The sequence below is a fragment of the Chlorocebus sabaeus genome, chromosome 8 (genome assembly GCF_047675955.1).
Source record: "Chlorocebus sabaeus isolate Y175 chromosome 8, mChlSab1.0.hap1, whole genome shotgun sequence".
NCBI lineage: Eukaryota > Metazoa > Chordata > Mammalia > Primates > Cercopithecidae > Chlorocebus > Chlorocebus sabaeus.
Genome location: NC_132911.1, coordinates 88651793 through 88669708, shown reverse-complemented (window position 1 = coordinate 88669708; position 17916 = coordinate 88651793). Strand labels below are relative to the sequence as shown.

Here is a 17916-nt window from a genome sequence, read left to right as displayed (position 1 = left end):
AAAACTACCAGTTAAAATATCTGTTTATATCAAAGAGAATGAATGTAATCAGTACCCTGACACTTGAAATAATGGTTCTAGTTTTGAAAAGTGGCAACCAGTGGTGATAGAAGGCCCTGTAATATGTCAATAAATATATGACAAGAATTAATTCCATGCAGATCATGGGGCATGACATTTTGGAAATTTTCAGCAGAAGCAGAATAAATTATTTATGTCTTAGAGGATATTATAAAAATGTAAGCTGAGATGTGTGTGAGTTGGTACCCATGACATGAACAGATTAGTGACAGCTTAAAAAATTACTGAAAATAAAAATAAACTACTGAAACATACGTGTAGACCTGACACATTATCAAGAAATAGTGATTAATAAATATGGCTTCAGAAAATGGAAAAAAGAAAACTTTTATAATAAAAATACTAAATCAAGGCATTTCTGGTTAATCCTAATTCTTTTTGATATTAGTTAATATCTGACAATATTAATTATCTTTTTTCCTGAAAAATCCATTTATTGGCTTCTGTGCCATTGTTTTTTTAGTTTCCTTACTAAATTTATATTTGTAGACCAAATACCTGTGTAGAACTCTGTTTAAATTCTATAGGCATTACAATTGTGATGGTTTAACACCTTTGGTTCTTGAACAACACTGTCTTGCTTTATTTAAATCCTAGTTTTGCCATTTGTCAGCTGTGTGATCTTGGTCGAGTTACTTCATATTTTCGTACCACAGTTTCTTCATCTATAAATGTCTCCTCACCTATTATATATTTACAGGACTGCTATAAGAATTAAATGAGTCAATACATAAAAAGTGCTTAGAAGAATGACAAGTATAATATTAGCTATTATTACTGGATATACTCATGTAGCTGTTCAAAATAGATATCAAATACAACATACACAAAAACAGCCTATTCCAGTGTTTCTGGTTAGAACATATCATAAAACAATAATTTATTGGCAAATGTCAGTACCACACTACTTTGATTATTTTAGCTTTGTAATATATTTTAAAGTTCGGTGGTATGATGTTTCCAGCTGTGTTCTTTTTGTTCAAGATTACCTTGGCTATTGAAGGTCTTTTGTGGTTCCACATATATTTTAGGATTGCTTTTTGTATTTCTGTGGAGAATGTCGTTGGAATTATGGTGAATATTTTATTGAATCAACAGATTGCTTTGAGTAGTCATTCAAAAAATACTAATTCTTTTAATCGATAAACACAGGCATTTTTCTATTTATTTGTGTCTTCTACAATTTCTTTCATCCCTTTTTATAGTTCTTAGTATACAGGTGTTTCACCTCCTTGCTTAAATTTACTCATGGATATATTTTTTATGATCCTATTGTAAATGAGATTGTTTTCTTAATCTTTTTTTCCAATAGTTCGTTAGTGAATAGAAACACTACTGATCTTGGCATGTTGATTTTGTATCCTGCAACTTTATTGAATTTGTTTATCAGTTCTAATGGACTGATACGAATCAGATTTTTGGTGGAGTCTTTAGGATTTCTCTATATAAGATCATGTCATCTGCAAACAGAGAAAATTCAATTCCTCTTTTACAATTTGGATGCCTTTTATTTCTTTGTCTTACCCAGTTGCTTTGGCTAGGACTTCCAGTGCTATGTTGCATAGAAGTGGAGAGAGTGGGGATCTTGTTCCTAATCATAGAAGAACTCTCAACTTTCCACCATTGGTTAAATGTTAGCTGTGGGTTCCTCATATATGGCCTTTATTGTGTTAAGGTACATTAGTTTTATACCTAATTTGTTGAGAGCTTTTTTTGTAACCATGAAAGAATGTTAAATTTTGTAAAATGTATTTTTCTTCAACTCTGAGATGATCATATGGTTTTTCTCCTTCATTATGTTAATATGGTGAATCACATTTATTGATTTACATATTTGAATGATTCTTACATCCCAGGGATAAATTCTACTTGATCATGATCACTGATTCTTTTAAAATGCTGTTGAATTTTATTTTCTTCTATTTTGTTGATAATTTTTACAACTATGTTCATCAGAAATATCAGCCTGTAAATTTTTTTTCTTGTAGTGCCCTTGACAGGCGTTGGTATCAGAGTAATGCTGGCCTCATAAAATGAGTCTGAAAATATTCTTTCCTCTTCAACTTTTCATGTATTATATTAATATGGTTTGGTTGTGTCCCCACCCAAATCTCACCTTCAATTGTTTCTCCCATAATGTCCACATGTTGTGGGAGAGACCCAGTGGAAGGTAATTGAATCATGGGGGCAGTTATCTCCATGATGTTCTTGTGATAGTGAGTGAGTTCTCATGAGATCTGTTGGTTCTAAAATGGGCTTTTCCCCTTTTGCTTGACACTTCTTCTTCCTGCCATCATGTGAAGAAGGATGTGTTTGCTTCCCCTTCTGCCATGATTATAAGTTTTGTGAGGGCTCCCTAGCTATGTGAAACTGTAAGTCAATTAAACCTCTTTGCTTTATAAATTGCCCAGTCTCAGGCACTTCTTTTTAGCAGTGTGAGAATGGGCTAATACATTTATCCCCAGAAGCCAGCCAGTGTCTGAGATATATTAGTTGCTCTACAAATATTTATGAATCGAATGAGTGTATTAGTTTTCTGTTATTGCTTTAACAAATTACCACAAATTTGATAATTTAAAACGACACAAATTTACTCTGATGGTCTTGGAAGTTAGACATTTAAAATAAGGTATGGGTTGGGCTATGTTGTTTATGAAGGTTTCAGGAGATTTCTTTGCTTGCCTTTTCTAACTACTAGAGGCTACTACCATCCTTGGCTCATGGCTTCTTCCTTCAACTTAGTGCATCACTCCACTTCGTGGATCCATTACCATGTCTCCCTTTTCTTACTTTGATTCTCCTTCCTCTTTAGTAGAAGGATTCTTGTGATTACATTGACCCATCCAGATAATCTGCCGTCACCGTCATTGCTACAACCAAAAAGACTCAAGTATTTGGAAAATATCCAGATCCTGAACGATGCCGTACCTGTTACAACATACACATGCAAAATAAGGCTACATACTTTGCATTTTCAGCTTTTCAGTTCCTGCAGAAGGATTCATACCAGATATATGTTGAAATGGATATTTCATTAAATCTATAGATTAATTTGTGAGAAATTATATTTTAGGTCTTCAAATCCATGAACAGGTTTTGCAGGTTTCACAGTAGTGGTCTTACACACATTCCATTAGATTTATGCTGAAACGTTAGATTTGTAAAAGTTATTCTAAGTGATACCCCTTTAAAATTTCATATTCTATGTTTGATTGCTATTGCTGGTACATGGAATAAAAAATGACTTTGTGTATTGACCTTCTGGAATTGCTTAACTGACTGAGCAGTCCATATTGTTTTTGATTTTTCTGTATATTCAATCAAGTTATCTATAAATAGGGATGGTTTTTATTTCTGTCTTCAGTGGCTATGACATCCAGTGTAATACTAAATATAAGTGATGAGAATGTGCATCTTTTTCTCACTCTTCATTTCAAGGCATAAAGTTTCAATAATTCATTGCTAAGCATGATTTTACTCATGTGCATGTTTTTCTATTTTCAGAAACTTGTTACATTAAAGACATCCCTTCTATTCTAATTTTCCAAAGGGGTTTTTTTTTTTTAAATCATGATTGGATATTGAATTTGGTCAAATATATCTACTGATGTATATTTTTTCTCATTTATTGTGAAATATTTTGTTATATTTTTAAATGTTTTACCATATCTGCATTTCTAGAATAAACCCAATGTGATCATGATGTTTTATACTTTTTATGAATCACTGCATTTGATTTGCTAATATTTTGCTCTTGTTTAGGATTTTTGTATCTATGTACATGAGAAAGTTGGACTATATTTTTTCGCTCCAATGATTTTAGTATCACTTCTTTTGCATGTGCTTTCTATCTACCTGGAATATCCCTTTCCTGCCTTTCCTCCAGGAGACTCACTCTCTCCTATTGCTTTCCTAGCACTCCAGGAATCCATCTTCTGTAGGCCTCACCACTTCTATTCAAGATATGAGGGGAGGGGGAAGGAAAACCCAGCGTGTGTGGTTTAGAAGGTGCTCATTTGCTCTTTCTTGAATTAAATGGGGCTGTGCTTACCTCCTTAGGAATATAATCACATAATGATTTGTAAGTCTTACTCTTTGTTTTTGAATCTTTCTCAATTCACTGTCATTTCAACTACTTAACGATGAAAAAAAAAATTTAGAGAACTGAAATATAATCTATACTTGCAAATAGCCAGAGATGGCCAGAATGCCCCAGATTCTATCTCAAGAGTGATCTGTGGACAAAACAACCTCCTTGTAAACCAGAATGCCATATTTTATATATGACAGAAACCAAAGTCCCTTTGGCTTTCCTTCAGGAGAGTTCATCACAGCCCATTTATCATTTCTAGATCCCATATAAAGTGATCCTGACAAACAACAGAAAATATTTGTAGTCTAATAAAACTGAAGAAAGTAATTTTAACTTTTAGGTTTAATAAATGCCAGCCATGTGGAAATTCTCCAAACAGTGCTTTGACTTGCCTGGAAAATGTTATTACTATAACATGCTTGGAGATGCTAGATTTCTTTTTCTTTTAATCTCAAAAATCAGTCTTACAAAGATAAAAAATATTAGCAATTCCACCATTTGAAAGTAGTTATGTCATTTTCCACCTATACAATTACATTTCTATAACTTTGCTTCACTGATAAATTTATTTTAAAATATAAATTAATGAATGATATCACTGATATCTCCAAAATCTGGGTCCTCATAATCCCGCTTTAGAATTTATCATCCACTTTCTTCTCTTCAATTTTCTGATTTAAAATATTTAATATTTGGCTATAAGACATAAAGACGGATTTCTTTTTTTTTTTGCTCTGAATTATTAACTTTATTATAAATTATATATTGTTGAGTGTCATTTATGATTTTATTATCTGTCTTTTATTATTATTATTATACTTTAAGTTTTAGGGTACATGTGCATAACGTGCAGGTTTGTTACATATGTATACTTGTGCCATGTTGGTGTGCTGCACCCATCAACTCGTCAGCACCCATCAACTCATGCTTTACATCCGGTATAACTCCCAATGCAATCCCTCCCCCCTCCCCCCTTCCCCCTCCCCATAATAGGCCCCAGTGTGTGATGTTCCCCTTCCTGAGTCCAAGTGATCTCATTGTTCAGTTCCCACCTATGAGTGAGAACATGCGGTGTTTGGTTTTCTGTTCTTGCGATAGTTTGCTGAGAATGATGGTTTCCAGCTGCATCCATGTCCCTACAAAGGACACAAACTCATCCTTTTTTATGGCTGCATAGTATTCCATGGTGTATATGTGCCACATTTTCTTAATCCAGTCTGTCACTGATGGACATTTGGGTTGATTCCAAGTCTTTGCTATTGTGAATAGTGACGCAATGAACATACGTGTGCATGTGTTTAAAGACGGATTTCTATTTGTATGTTATTTGCATTTGAGAAACAGACAATTTTATTAAAAGCAATAGTTCTTTTACATTATAAATTTCTTTTTAAATCTTTTTTTGTTTTTAAATTTTTCTATATTGAAATATAATTAACAGATAAAAATTGTATATATTTATAATTTATAATTGTATATGTTTTGATGTACATATAAATTAAGAAATGATTACCATAATGAAGCCACTTAACATGTCCATCACCATTTTTGTGTGATAAGATCATTTAAGGTCTACTCTCGCAGCACTATCTATAGCCACCATTCTGTAGGTTAAGTCTCCCAGACTTATTCATCCTGCAAAACTGCAACTTTATACTCTTTGACCAACATCTTCCCATTTCTCCCATTCCTCAGCCCCTGCCAACTACCATCCTATTATCTGCTTTTATGGGTTTGACTTTTTTAGATTCCTCATGTAAATGAAATCATGTAGTATTTGTCTTTCTGTGCCTGGCTTATTTAATTTAGCATGATATCCTCTAAGTACTTCCATGTGGTTAGGCTAAATAATATTCCACTGAATTTATATGTGCCACATTTTCTTTATCAATTCATTTGCTGATGGAAACTTAGATTGATTTCATATCTTGGATATTAAGAATAACGCTACAAGGAACATAAGAGTGATGATATTTCCACATACTGATTTCATTTCCTTTCAATATACAACTAGTAGTGTAATTGCTGGAGGATGTAGCAGTTCTAGATTTAATTTTTTGAGGAACCTCAATACTGTTCCATCATGGCTGTACCAATTTATATTAACAACAGTGTAAAAGGGCTTTTTTCTCTACACTTGATGACACTTGCTTTTGTCTTTTTGATAATAGTCTAATGTGTATGAGTCAGTCTAATAGTGTATGAGTTAATATCTTATTGTGGTTTGGATTTGCATTTCCCTGATCATCAGCGATGTTGAAGATTTTTTTCATATACCTGTTAGCCCTTTGTATGTCTTCTCTTGAGAAATGTCTTTTGACATCCCTTTGGCCATTTCTTAATCAGATTATTTGTTGTTCACTATTGAGTTTCTTATGTATTTTAGATATTAACCCATTTTTGGATGTATTGTTTGCAAATATCTTTTCCCATTTCATAGGTTGCCTCTTCACTCCATGATTGTTTCCTTTGCTGTGAAGAAGCTTCTTAGTTTTGATGCAACCCTATTTTTCTACTTTTACTCTGGTTGCCTGTGCTTTTGGGATTATAGTAAAAAAAAAAAAAAAAAAAAAATTCATTGCCCAGATTATTGTAAAAAAAGCTTTTTCCCTAAGTGTGTTTCTAGTATTTTTACAGTTTCAGGTCTTAATTCAGGTTTAAATCTTTAATCAATTTTGACTTGATTTTTGTGTACAGGGTAAGACAAAAATCAAGTTTTTTTTCTTCTGCTGTATTAAGATGTCCAGTTTTCCCAGTAACACTTACTGAAGTGATTATCCTTTCCCCATTGTGTGTTCTTGACACACTTTAATTGACCAAATATGTGTGGTTGTATTTCTGGGTTCTCTCTTTTGTTCCTTTGATCTATATATGTGTTTATGCCAGCATCATGCTGTTTCAAGTACTAGAACATAGTAGTATATTTTGAAATCATCTTATTGGATACATATTTGCATTTATTTATATCTTGTTATTTTGTCACCTAACATTCTAGATTATGGAATTCCAAGGCCTCTTCCAAATAAATTCTATACTGATGAATATTACGTATTATTTAACACAGAAAGGCAAGTCTTATTTAGAATTGTTTCATATTACAAATATGCATTCTGAAGTTAAAGAAAAAAAAACTATGATAGAGAAGTAGCTTAGTTCATCAGTGGCAGTTGGGGGAGGAATTAAATAAATGAAATACTTTGAATGTCCATTTGTCCATTTAAATTCTTTTTCTTTTATTTATCCCCCAAAGAGTAGTATTAACTGATTATGAATACATTATCTTACTCATATTATTTCCATCTGTAAAGTGCCCAAATAATGAACTGAGCAAAAAGGTAGATGAGATCATGAGAAATAAAAATAAGAATCATACGATTTATCTAACAGAGTTTGCATTGTAAGAGTCATTACATTAACTATCTTAGCAATTTCAATGACACAACTGTCTTCAAGATGTAGTGAGAAAGTGAATGAATACCCCAAAGAAAAAAAATTATAGAATTTTTGCAGAAAGTAAGTTTTTAGAAAACTTCTGTAGAGTACTTCATAAAACCCTAAAAAATTCAATGTACTACAAGTAGTTTGAATAGATTCAGTGATTTTTGCCAATTATGCAACACATTTTTAAAATTATTAATTTTCTGTGTTTCAAGTAACTGAGTTAACCAAGATACTTGTCTATATAAAGCAGTAAGTTACTATAAAACTTAGATTTCAGTGTCCTCAAAGGATCAGAAACTATAATGAATTTGATCATCCATGTGGAGTAAGGCCTATGTCTATCAGGAAATCAATTAACCTAATCAGTTGAGTGAAATAATAGTGTTGTTTTCACTCGGGTATTTTTTCCCATTCAATGTGCTTCTATCAAGTATGTTCTGAGTACAGATATACCAATACTCAACAAGAGGGAACATTGGAAATTATAAGACGTGAAATGAAATGAAATAGACTTATAGACCTTAAGATCATTTTATATCCATATGGTAGGAATTTAATAAGTGATTGGTTTAATGAATCCATGTAATATAAGAATACATTTTATGTTTTGTTAATTTGAAATAGAATAGGTTAAATTAAACCTCAAGGAACAATATTTTTTTGGCTGAATTAAAAATTGTAATTAACATTAAGCCATCAAGTTTGTGATACATCAGAACATAAAAATATGAAAACATGATTACCCCTGGATTAGAATTCATGAAGTTGCCATTTTTGTCATTTCAAAGTATGTGAAAGATATTTACTTTCTAACATGGAAAGACTATTTGTAATATTTAACATCAAGGCAAAGTTAATTCAGTTAGAATCAAAGTATTTGAAATTTTTATAATGTTGCCATATTATTAGGTGGGTTACACAAAAATAAAGGCATATATATAAAATGAAGATTTTAGACATCAAATGAAGGCAAATTATTTTTCCCATCATTGGAGGAAATGAGAAAGAATCAAATGTTGGAAAAGGAAGTGATTTATAACATTTATGATGATGAAAATAATAAAAATTTGAAATAACTTTTAAAAACGTTATGATGTAATGGCTGAGTGTGGTGGTTCATGCCTATAACCACCACAGCACTTTGGGAGGTCGAGATGGGAGAATCATTTGAGGTCAGGAGTTTGAGACTAGCCTGGCCAACATGGTGAAACCTGGTCTTTACTACAAATACAAAAATTAGATGGGCGTGGTGGCGTGCCCCTGTAATCCCAACCACTCAGGAGGCTGAGGCAGGAGAATTGCTTGAACCCAGTAGGCAGAGGTTGCAGTGAGATGAGATTGCACCATTGCACTCCAGCCTGGGCAACAGAGCTGGACCCAATCTCAAAACAAACAAACAATATGATGTATTAATATAGCAAAATAACATGCTGGCAGTTTGCCAAACATGATGTTCTCTTTCACATTTGATCCCCTCTATGCATGTTGCTTCCTTGGCCTACTTCTCTTTCCTCTTTTCTGCTGATACATAGCTTTTCTTGTTAGAAGGCTCAGTTTACTTTGCCAGTTTTGTGATGTTTTTTCCAACTGTTCAAGGCACAATTATTGTCAGTTCTGCTATAATGCTTGTTTTGAAAACGTAAATATGTTCTAAAGAAATTGATATAAAGAAAAAAATTAAGGTTGCTTATGCATGATTTCCTCCATGAGAAACATGAGGGGAATGCAAAAAACTGCACCAGCTGTGTCCAAGCTACGTGGGGATACACAAAATGTACCCTAATCCACACATACCACAAACATGCACCAGCTCTCTCCATTCACTGGGTGTTTTATAAGCCACACCTATCTGCACCTAATACAACCTTTCCTCTGATTTCAGCTCACCATCCTCCTACTTCCTAATAATTTGCAAGTTGCAATTCTTTTAATATCCACTTCCAAAAGCAAACCAGATTTTATGGTAAAAATACCCACATTATTGTATCATTTATGTGTTTCTTAACTATTCACACACACACAAACATTACCATTTTCATTAGGTTCTTATTTTTAAAAATATGGCAGTCACAAAATTTTTGAATGTTCAACTCCCGCCCACTTTACCATTATCCCTGTGTTTTTTTAATTGTATAATTCTACATGGTGTGATAATTTTTCAGGAACACGTATGTCATATTTATAACAGAACTGACTATAGTACCATTAGCAACTTCTGTCATTCAGTACTACTTAGCATATTGAGTTGCATTTATTTGTACACTTACCTATTTTCTCCACTAGAATGTGCAAATGTCCTGAATTGGGCGAGAATCGGGTACTAGAAAGGAGCTGAATAGTGCTGAGGAGGATGGTGGAATGAGGGCTGGTAGTGGAGACGATGGTGGGGGTTTGGTAAAGAGCAGGAAGGGAACCAGGATGAAGACTAGTGCAGTAGCCTCACCTGGTGGTATAGAGTTGATGGGTTACAATGGGTAGAGAAAAATGTGATTGTATCTTCTCTCTGAGCTACAATCAGTCAATCAATTGACCCACTCAAACCCACTGATTTCACCTCACAGCTGCTCTTTTGTTTCTTTCCTTCTCCCCTGTTATGAACTCAATGTTTGTGTCTCAATGCATTCACATGTCAAAACTCTAGCCTCCAATATGACTGTATTTGGAAATGGGGCCTTTGGGAGGTAATGAGAGATAGATGAGGTCATGAGGGTAGAATCCTGATAAAAGGATTAGTGCCCTCAGAAGGAAAGACACCAGAGAGCTTGCTCACTCTTTGCCCCAACAAAGAAGTCACGTGAGCACACAGCAAGATGGCAACTGCCTACAAGCCAAGAGGAGGCCTCAGGTAAAACCTGCTTTGACAGCCCCTTGATGATTGACTTCTCTACCTTCTAAACTGTGCAAAAAATATATTGCTGTTGCTTAAACTTTCCAATCTATGACAGTTTGACAGGGCAGCCTGAACTAATACATCCTCACAAATATAAACTGTACCCTGACATGTATGTAAGGTATGTATACCTTACATGTATGGCGTTTCAAAGTCCTGATTGACTTTTCTCACCTATAGGAAAAAGTTTGAGTACCTTAAAATGTCATGCCAATTCTTACATGATTTTAACTCTGAATACCTTTCCAGCCTCAGGTCTTGTCAGTTCTGACCTTTCAAATACTAACTTCTTTGTCTTTCCTTGAACACAGATAGTGTTTTCTCATCAATGCTTTTGTCCACACAACTTCTTTGCTTAGTATGTCATTTCTCTTCATCTTCAAATGCAAATCTTCTAATTTCTTTAATATGGAGCTCAATCATAAACTTTTCCAGAAAGCTTTACTTCAGACTAATCTGTGCTTTCATAATTTCCATTGAGTCTCCTTATCATTGCCTTGGGCATGTCTCTTTATATTTGATTATATGCTCCTTGAAGGCAGTGATCATCTTCCTTTTCCTAATTCATAGTGGGTACTCAATAAATATTTATCAAATAAATATAAATGGCCAGCACATTAACTTGGCACAAGTATCACATATTCAGTAAATGACAAATACTATTATTATTATTTTATAATGTTGAACCCTTTTTTGTGAAGTGGTTATTAACAACTCTATAAAAGGTTTGGATTCCAATGAAAAGATGTGTTTTCATTTGAAAGCCTTCAGGGCTCCATTGTGTCATGTTAGCAGTGAGTAGTGCTGAATTTGGTGTAATAGTTAATGATCTTATTTATGTCTTCCAAGCAATCCTCAGTAGCAATTTTTAACCATACTCTGGTCAAAAACATACCAGCTTCGGCCAGGCATGGTGGCTCACACCTGTAATCCCAGCACTTTGGGAGGCTGAAGTGGGCAGATCACCTGCGGTCAGGAGTTTGAGATCAGCCTGTCTAACCCAGTGAAACCCCGTCTCTACTAAATATACAAAACTAGCTGGGTGTGGTGACACATGCCCATAATCCCAGCTACTCAGGAGGCTGTGGCAGGAAAATCGCTTGAACCCGGGAGGCAGAGGTTGCAGTGAGCCAGGATCATGCCACTGCACACCAGCCTGGGAGACAGAGTGAGACTCAGTCTCAAAAACAAAAACAAACAACAAAACAACAAAACTCAGCTTCTATACAAAAGCTGCTAATCTCAGCCCCAGTGCTGTTTGGATGTAGTTGTGCTAACCATGCAAATCTGGTATCTTTCAACATCCATTGAACAAGTATGAATCTTAAAGACGTGAGTCTGACCCTCTAGATCAGGTAAACTAAATTCAATCTTTCTATCCAATTTACCCGGCTTCATCAGTGCTGAATCCAAAGTATCAGGTCTGTTAGTGGCCATCAGCACTTAATATTGCCTTGATAATCAAAGCCATCCAACTGATGAATTAGTTCCCACATTTTTTTCTCTGTACTTCATTGTCACCTCCAGCACCATCATCAAACTGAGGTCTTCCAATAGCATCAGTTTCATCAAAGAAGATAAGGCAGGTGTTTCTTGTTCTGGCCATTGGGAAGAGCTTATGAACCATTCCAGCCCCTTTGCAGGTATAGTTCTATTAAAGTTCATATCCAATAACTCAATGAAGCAAGCATAAGTCCCATTTAGCAACCACCTGAGCACAGAGTGTCTTGCCTGTACCTAGTGGACCAAAGAGCACACTCTTGGGAAGCTCCGTGCCAAGGTTAACAAATCTCTCTGGATGAAGTAGTGGGGTTTCAACTACTTACAATTTCTCAATCTGTTCCCTACAGGCACCAACATCGCTGTATATGACATCAGGTTTTTACTCCACTGGCATCATGGTAATTGTTGAGTCAATCTTAGAAAGCATGGGAATATGAATTTAATTCACATCAAATTTCATCCCTGCTTCAATGTCAGTAGATCACTGAGGTCCACCACAAACTTAGCAATCTCCTACACACTGACAATGTATTTTGAGTTCTCAGAATCAGCATTTACTATCTTTCTACACCTTGCAACCTGTAAACATTGTTCACCCTGGAGCATTTGCTTATTTGCAGCCAAATCCCAGAGTGCTGGTGGTGGCCAGGCTAGTGTCAGACTCTTTAATACTACTGAGATAATTTTCTTAAGGAGTTGTTGAATGTCATTCTCAACCTGCTTAATCTCCCTAGAATAAGTGCTCTGACCATGATTTTTCAGCAAGGCAGTATCCTCTTCATTCAGAGCTCAAAAGTGTTTGTCATCCTTCTCATCCTTTTTGATTTTCCACTGATCAGCACTGAGGTAATCCAGCGTTTTAAGAGATGCCAGTGATTCAGCTCCTTAGTGATTACACTGCCTTACTATTATTTCTTTTATGCACTGTTGCTAGTGAACTTTTAGCTTTCTGCAGGAAATGTGAAAGTAATAAAGAGACTCAAGAAAACTCCATGTTGAAATAGGTTTGTACAATTTTTCTGACCTTTTGCAGCCTCCTTATAAATTCTTCATCATGTGCTTGTTCGTATTTAAAAATGCTACACTTGGCTGGGTGCAGTGGCTCACGCCTGTAATCCTAGTACTTTGGGAGGCCAAGGCGGGTGGATCATTTTAGGTCAGGAGTTTGAAACCAGCATGGCCAACATGGTGAAACACTGTCTCTACTAAAAATATGAAAAAATTATCTGGGTGTGGTGGTGCATGCCTGTAATCTCAGTTACTCAGGAGGCTGAGGCAGGAGAATCACTGGAACCCCGGGTGTGGAGGTTGCAGTGAGCTGAGATCTCACCACTGCACTCCAGCTTGGGTGACAAAGTGAGACTCCATCTCAAAACCAAAACCAACACCAAAACAAAACAACAAAACTACACTTGCAGGGCAGAGGAGGTCATTTGTATAGGAAGTAATTCATAAAACTGACAATTTAACTATAGTAATCAAGAGTTGTCCATTCCCATATAGACAATGTTAAAAAAAAATGTGTGAATAGCAAAGTGCTTTTGTATAACTTATGATATCAGTGGAATTTGAAATTTAGAACTAATGATTTTTTTTTTCAGTTGGTTGGTAATTTAAGAGAAAAGTAATATCGCTTGAATTCACTCTGAAGCACACATCCAGAAAAATCTATAGCTCTAGCACTCCAGAGAAGTTCAACCTCCTATAAATGAAGAAATAGAAAGTGGTTTTATTTTCCACTTGTGCTGTACATAAGTTTATTTCTTGAAAAATGCTATCTGAGGTGAGTAAAGGGAAAGTAGCCTAGGCTAATAATTTAGGCTAGAAGTATATGAATTGAAGGTACATTGAAAATGTCATAAAAAAGTCGTTTCATGTGGGAGTTCAGTTAGCCATCACTTTAAGAAGTTTTCTTTAAAAACAGCTTTAACTGAGAAAGCAGCTGACGTAATTGCATCTTTTATTTTCTTTTATTGCACAAAATATCAATAAATACTGCTGGTTTTAAGCATTTTCTGTTCAGAAGCAATCTTTATTCTTTTCTATTTTCATTTTTATCACCAGTTTAAATTGTTAGATAGAATGTTATAGGTACACTTTTCTGATTCAAAAAATCTCTAAAAAACACATTTTGTTGAGATAATTAAGAAATGGGCAAATTATTTATTCTTGATATTATAACATATCATTTCTTAGTAGGTAATCTATGCCTATTCCCACTTATACTTTCTTTTATTTCCTTTTAACGTTATAAGCAGTACAATGACCACGTTTAACTGTTTATATAATCTTCAATCTATACTTAGTGCATGAAAATAACTGGACCATGTTATTCAAAATACATTTTACAAACATAATAATTTTAACTTTTTATTAGTCTATTTAATAAAAGACAAATCAATATCAAATTTTATTTTATCTGGGACATTGACAACTAGAGAAAAACAAGTTTAGCTTTGAAGGCTTAATACATATAGCTCTGCCTTGATAAAATCTTTTTGCTTCTTCATTCCTTTAATTCTTCATTTCTTCCTTTAAAGTATGAAACTGCATTATGGGCAGGGTGACTCACGCCTGTAATCCCAGCACTTTGGGAGGCCCAAGAGGGTGGATCATGAGGTCAGGAGTTCAAGACTAGCCTGGCCAACATGGTGCAACCCCATCCGTACTAAAAATACATAAATTAGGCAGAAGTGGTGGCATGCACCTGTAGTCCCAGCTACTTGAGAGGCTGAGCAGAAGAATTGCTTGAACCCAGGAGACAGAGGTTGCAGTGAGCTGAGATCAGGCCACTGCACTCCAGCCTGAGCAACAAAGTGAGACTCTGTCTCAAAAAAAAAAAAAAAAAAAAAAAAAAATCCTTTAATACGTAATCAAGCCCAAGCAATAAAAAATCTTTTGAAAGGATTATAACTTTTGCCTTCATTCCTATGTTTCCCCATAACTCTGAGAACAGAAGGTCCTTAATAATCATTTAGTTGAGGCTTAATGATGACATAACCAGCTATAATACAGCTTCTTAAAATCCAAAAGGTTGTTTTAGGATTGGGTGGGGACCTTAAATGGTCATTTGCTATTCAGTTATCTCATGGACTCATTGTGAACTCTGTTCACATAACAAAATGCTAACTGGGACATGGGATTTGGGAGCACACTGGGAATGTTAGGACATGGTTTTGATTGCAACATTCTCATAAACTATCTGTAGGAAAAAAGGGGTTATGCCTACAACCAAGCTTTGTATATTTGCATACAAGCCACACACTAAGACCTATTTCTGCTGTATGGACATCTGCAAAATCTCAGGGACCACATGGAGAAGGGAATAAGCTGCATTTCTAATATAGTCATAGTATAAGCAACCCAAATTTGCTATCCATATCTCTACATTAGTGATTCCTGGTTTTTGCAATTGCAATTACTTGGATCAGAAAAAATCCAAAGGGAAAATATTCTTTCAAGTAAGGATATTTATAAAATATTATTGCTTATCACTATCATTTCATTTATTTATTATTTTTCCCGTTTTTCCAGCCTTATTGAGGTATACTTGACAAATAGCAGTTGGATATATTCAAGATATACAATGTAATGCTTTGATATACACATGCATTGTGAAATGATTGCCACATTAACACATCAATTGCCTCACAGTTCTCTTTTTAGTTAGATTCACCAACTCATGTGCTCTTTTTGTTTGTGACCAATAATATTTTTCCTCCTTTTTATTTGTACAAATCTATGGAGTACATGTGCAATTTTGTCACATGCATAGATTGTATAGGGGTAAAGTCAGGGATTTTAGAGTACCCATCACCTGAATAATACACATGGTGGAGAAGACGATCTAACATCTATGAACTGTGGTGAAAAGACAAGGAGAATATCTACAGAAAAGGGGGAACTCAAAAAGACAAACTTTTTTATGTGACCAAACACATAAAATAGTGAGGAATTCCACAGAGAAACAGAGTTGGCCTTTCAGAGAAAAAGAGATGTTTGAATTTGATAATATTTGTATGAGCACGAAAATCATCAAATATTGGTTACTAAGTCAAAAATCAACTCCTAAAATTTCATTTTGTAATTCAGTTTTGAAAATATTCCTCAAGCATAAGCTAATTTTTATCTTTTTAAATTTTAAACTAATATTTGGGGAATTAGGTCTATTCCATTCAGTTCTCCTATCTCATATTTAAGGAGGCATTTGTAAGCCTCTATTAAGTCAAATTTCTTAAAAACATCAGTATAAAAGTAATAGAATTGGTGGACTTGTTATACTTTAATACATATTTTTGAAAAAAGAGATTCTTCAAATAATCTCAAAAACCACCTAAGTCATCCAAAGTTACACTGTAATTTAAGGAATAAAAACATTTAATAAGCATATTTTAAAAGTTTAGTGAAAAATTCCAGTTTATATTCAACTTAAATATTTATTTGCTAAGCCTTCAGAATAAAATGTATTTCTCAAACATCATGGAATTGGAAATACGATCAATCTTATTTGTTATGGGTTTTATGGTTTAAAAACCTTCAATTTAACAAGTTACAAATGTAATTACATTTTTAAGAACTCAGAGCTACTTAACAGTAGATGCAGTACATTTTATGTCTTCTTTTTTTTTTTTTTACATCTGCACTACTGGCATATATCTTCTTATAATCAAATTTTAAATAAACATAGTAAGAATAAATCTAAGAAACAACTTTAACTCAAACTATGCTTACTTTGTATACAGTTTGCTTTCAAAAATTTAAGAAGAAATGTATCTTCTTCTAAATGTTCTGTAATCTTGGATTTCATGCGTAATAACCTAGTAAGCCAGCATTGACTACACTAAGAGCTTAACAGAGGAAATTTTGTTAATCAAATTTTATTGAGTATTCTCCATATGCTAAAAATATGCTAAGAATAAAAGACAAATGGTCCCGTCCACCTGGATTATACAGCCTTGATGAGATAATGATAAAAAGAATTACCTTTGAAGTACTTTTAAAGTACTGTGTACTCATCCAGAGTATACAACTTGGCCTTTGGAAGAAGTAGGAAGAGCCAGAGAGAACTACAAAAGAATGCTGCATTTAGAGTAATGTTGAAAGATAGGGCAGTCACAGCCAATATCATACTAAATGGGCAAAAGCTGGAAGCATTCCCCTTGAAAACTAGCACCAGACAAGGATGCCCTCTCTCGCCACTTCTATTCAATATAGTATTGGAAGTTCCAGCCAGGGTAATCAGGCAAGAGAAAGAAATAAAGGCATTCAAATAGAGAGGAAGTCAAACTATCCCTGTTGGCAGATGACATGATCCTATATCTAGAAAACCCCATTGTCTCAGCCCAAAAGCTTCTTAAGCTAATAAGCAACTTCAGCAAAGCCTCAGGATACAAAATCAATGTGAAAAAATTACTAGCATTCTTATACAACAACAACAGTCAAGCCAAGAGCCAAATAAGAAACGAACGCCCATTCACAATTGTCACAAAAAGGATAAAATACTTAGGAATACAGCTAATTAGGAAGGTGAAAGATCTCTACAAAGTGAACTACAAACCACTGCTCAAAGAAATCAGAGATCACACAAATTTTAAAAATTCCATATTCATGGATAAGAAGTATCAATTTCATGAAAATAGCAATTTGTAGATTCAGTGCAATTCACATTACACTACCATTGCCATTCTTCACAGAATTAGAAAAAAGTATTTTAAAATTCTTATGAAACTGAAAGGGAACCCAAATTGTCAAGGCAATCCTAAACAAAAGAAACAAAACTGGAGGCATCACACTACCCAACTTCAAACTATACTACAGGGCTAGACTAACCAAAGCAGCATGATACTGGTGTAAGAACAGACACACAGACCAATGAAACAGAATAGAAAACCCAGAAATAAGACTGTAT

The 17916-nt window shown here is 34.4% G+C and overlaps 1 protein-coding gene and 1 pseudogene across 16 annotated transcripts in view; both read right to left on the bottom strand.

Annotated features, from left to right (window-relative positions):
- The window catches only part of RALYL (RALY RNA binding protein like), a 737315-nt gene that overhangs the window by 219364 nt on the left and 500035 nt on the right, over positions 1-17916 (bottom strand). The gene's annotated exons all lie outside the window — the stretch shown is intronic.
- On the bottom strand, positions 11469-14358 carry LOC103237673 (26S proteasome regulatory subunit 7-like; annotated as a pseudogene).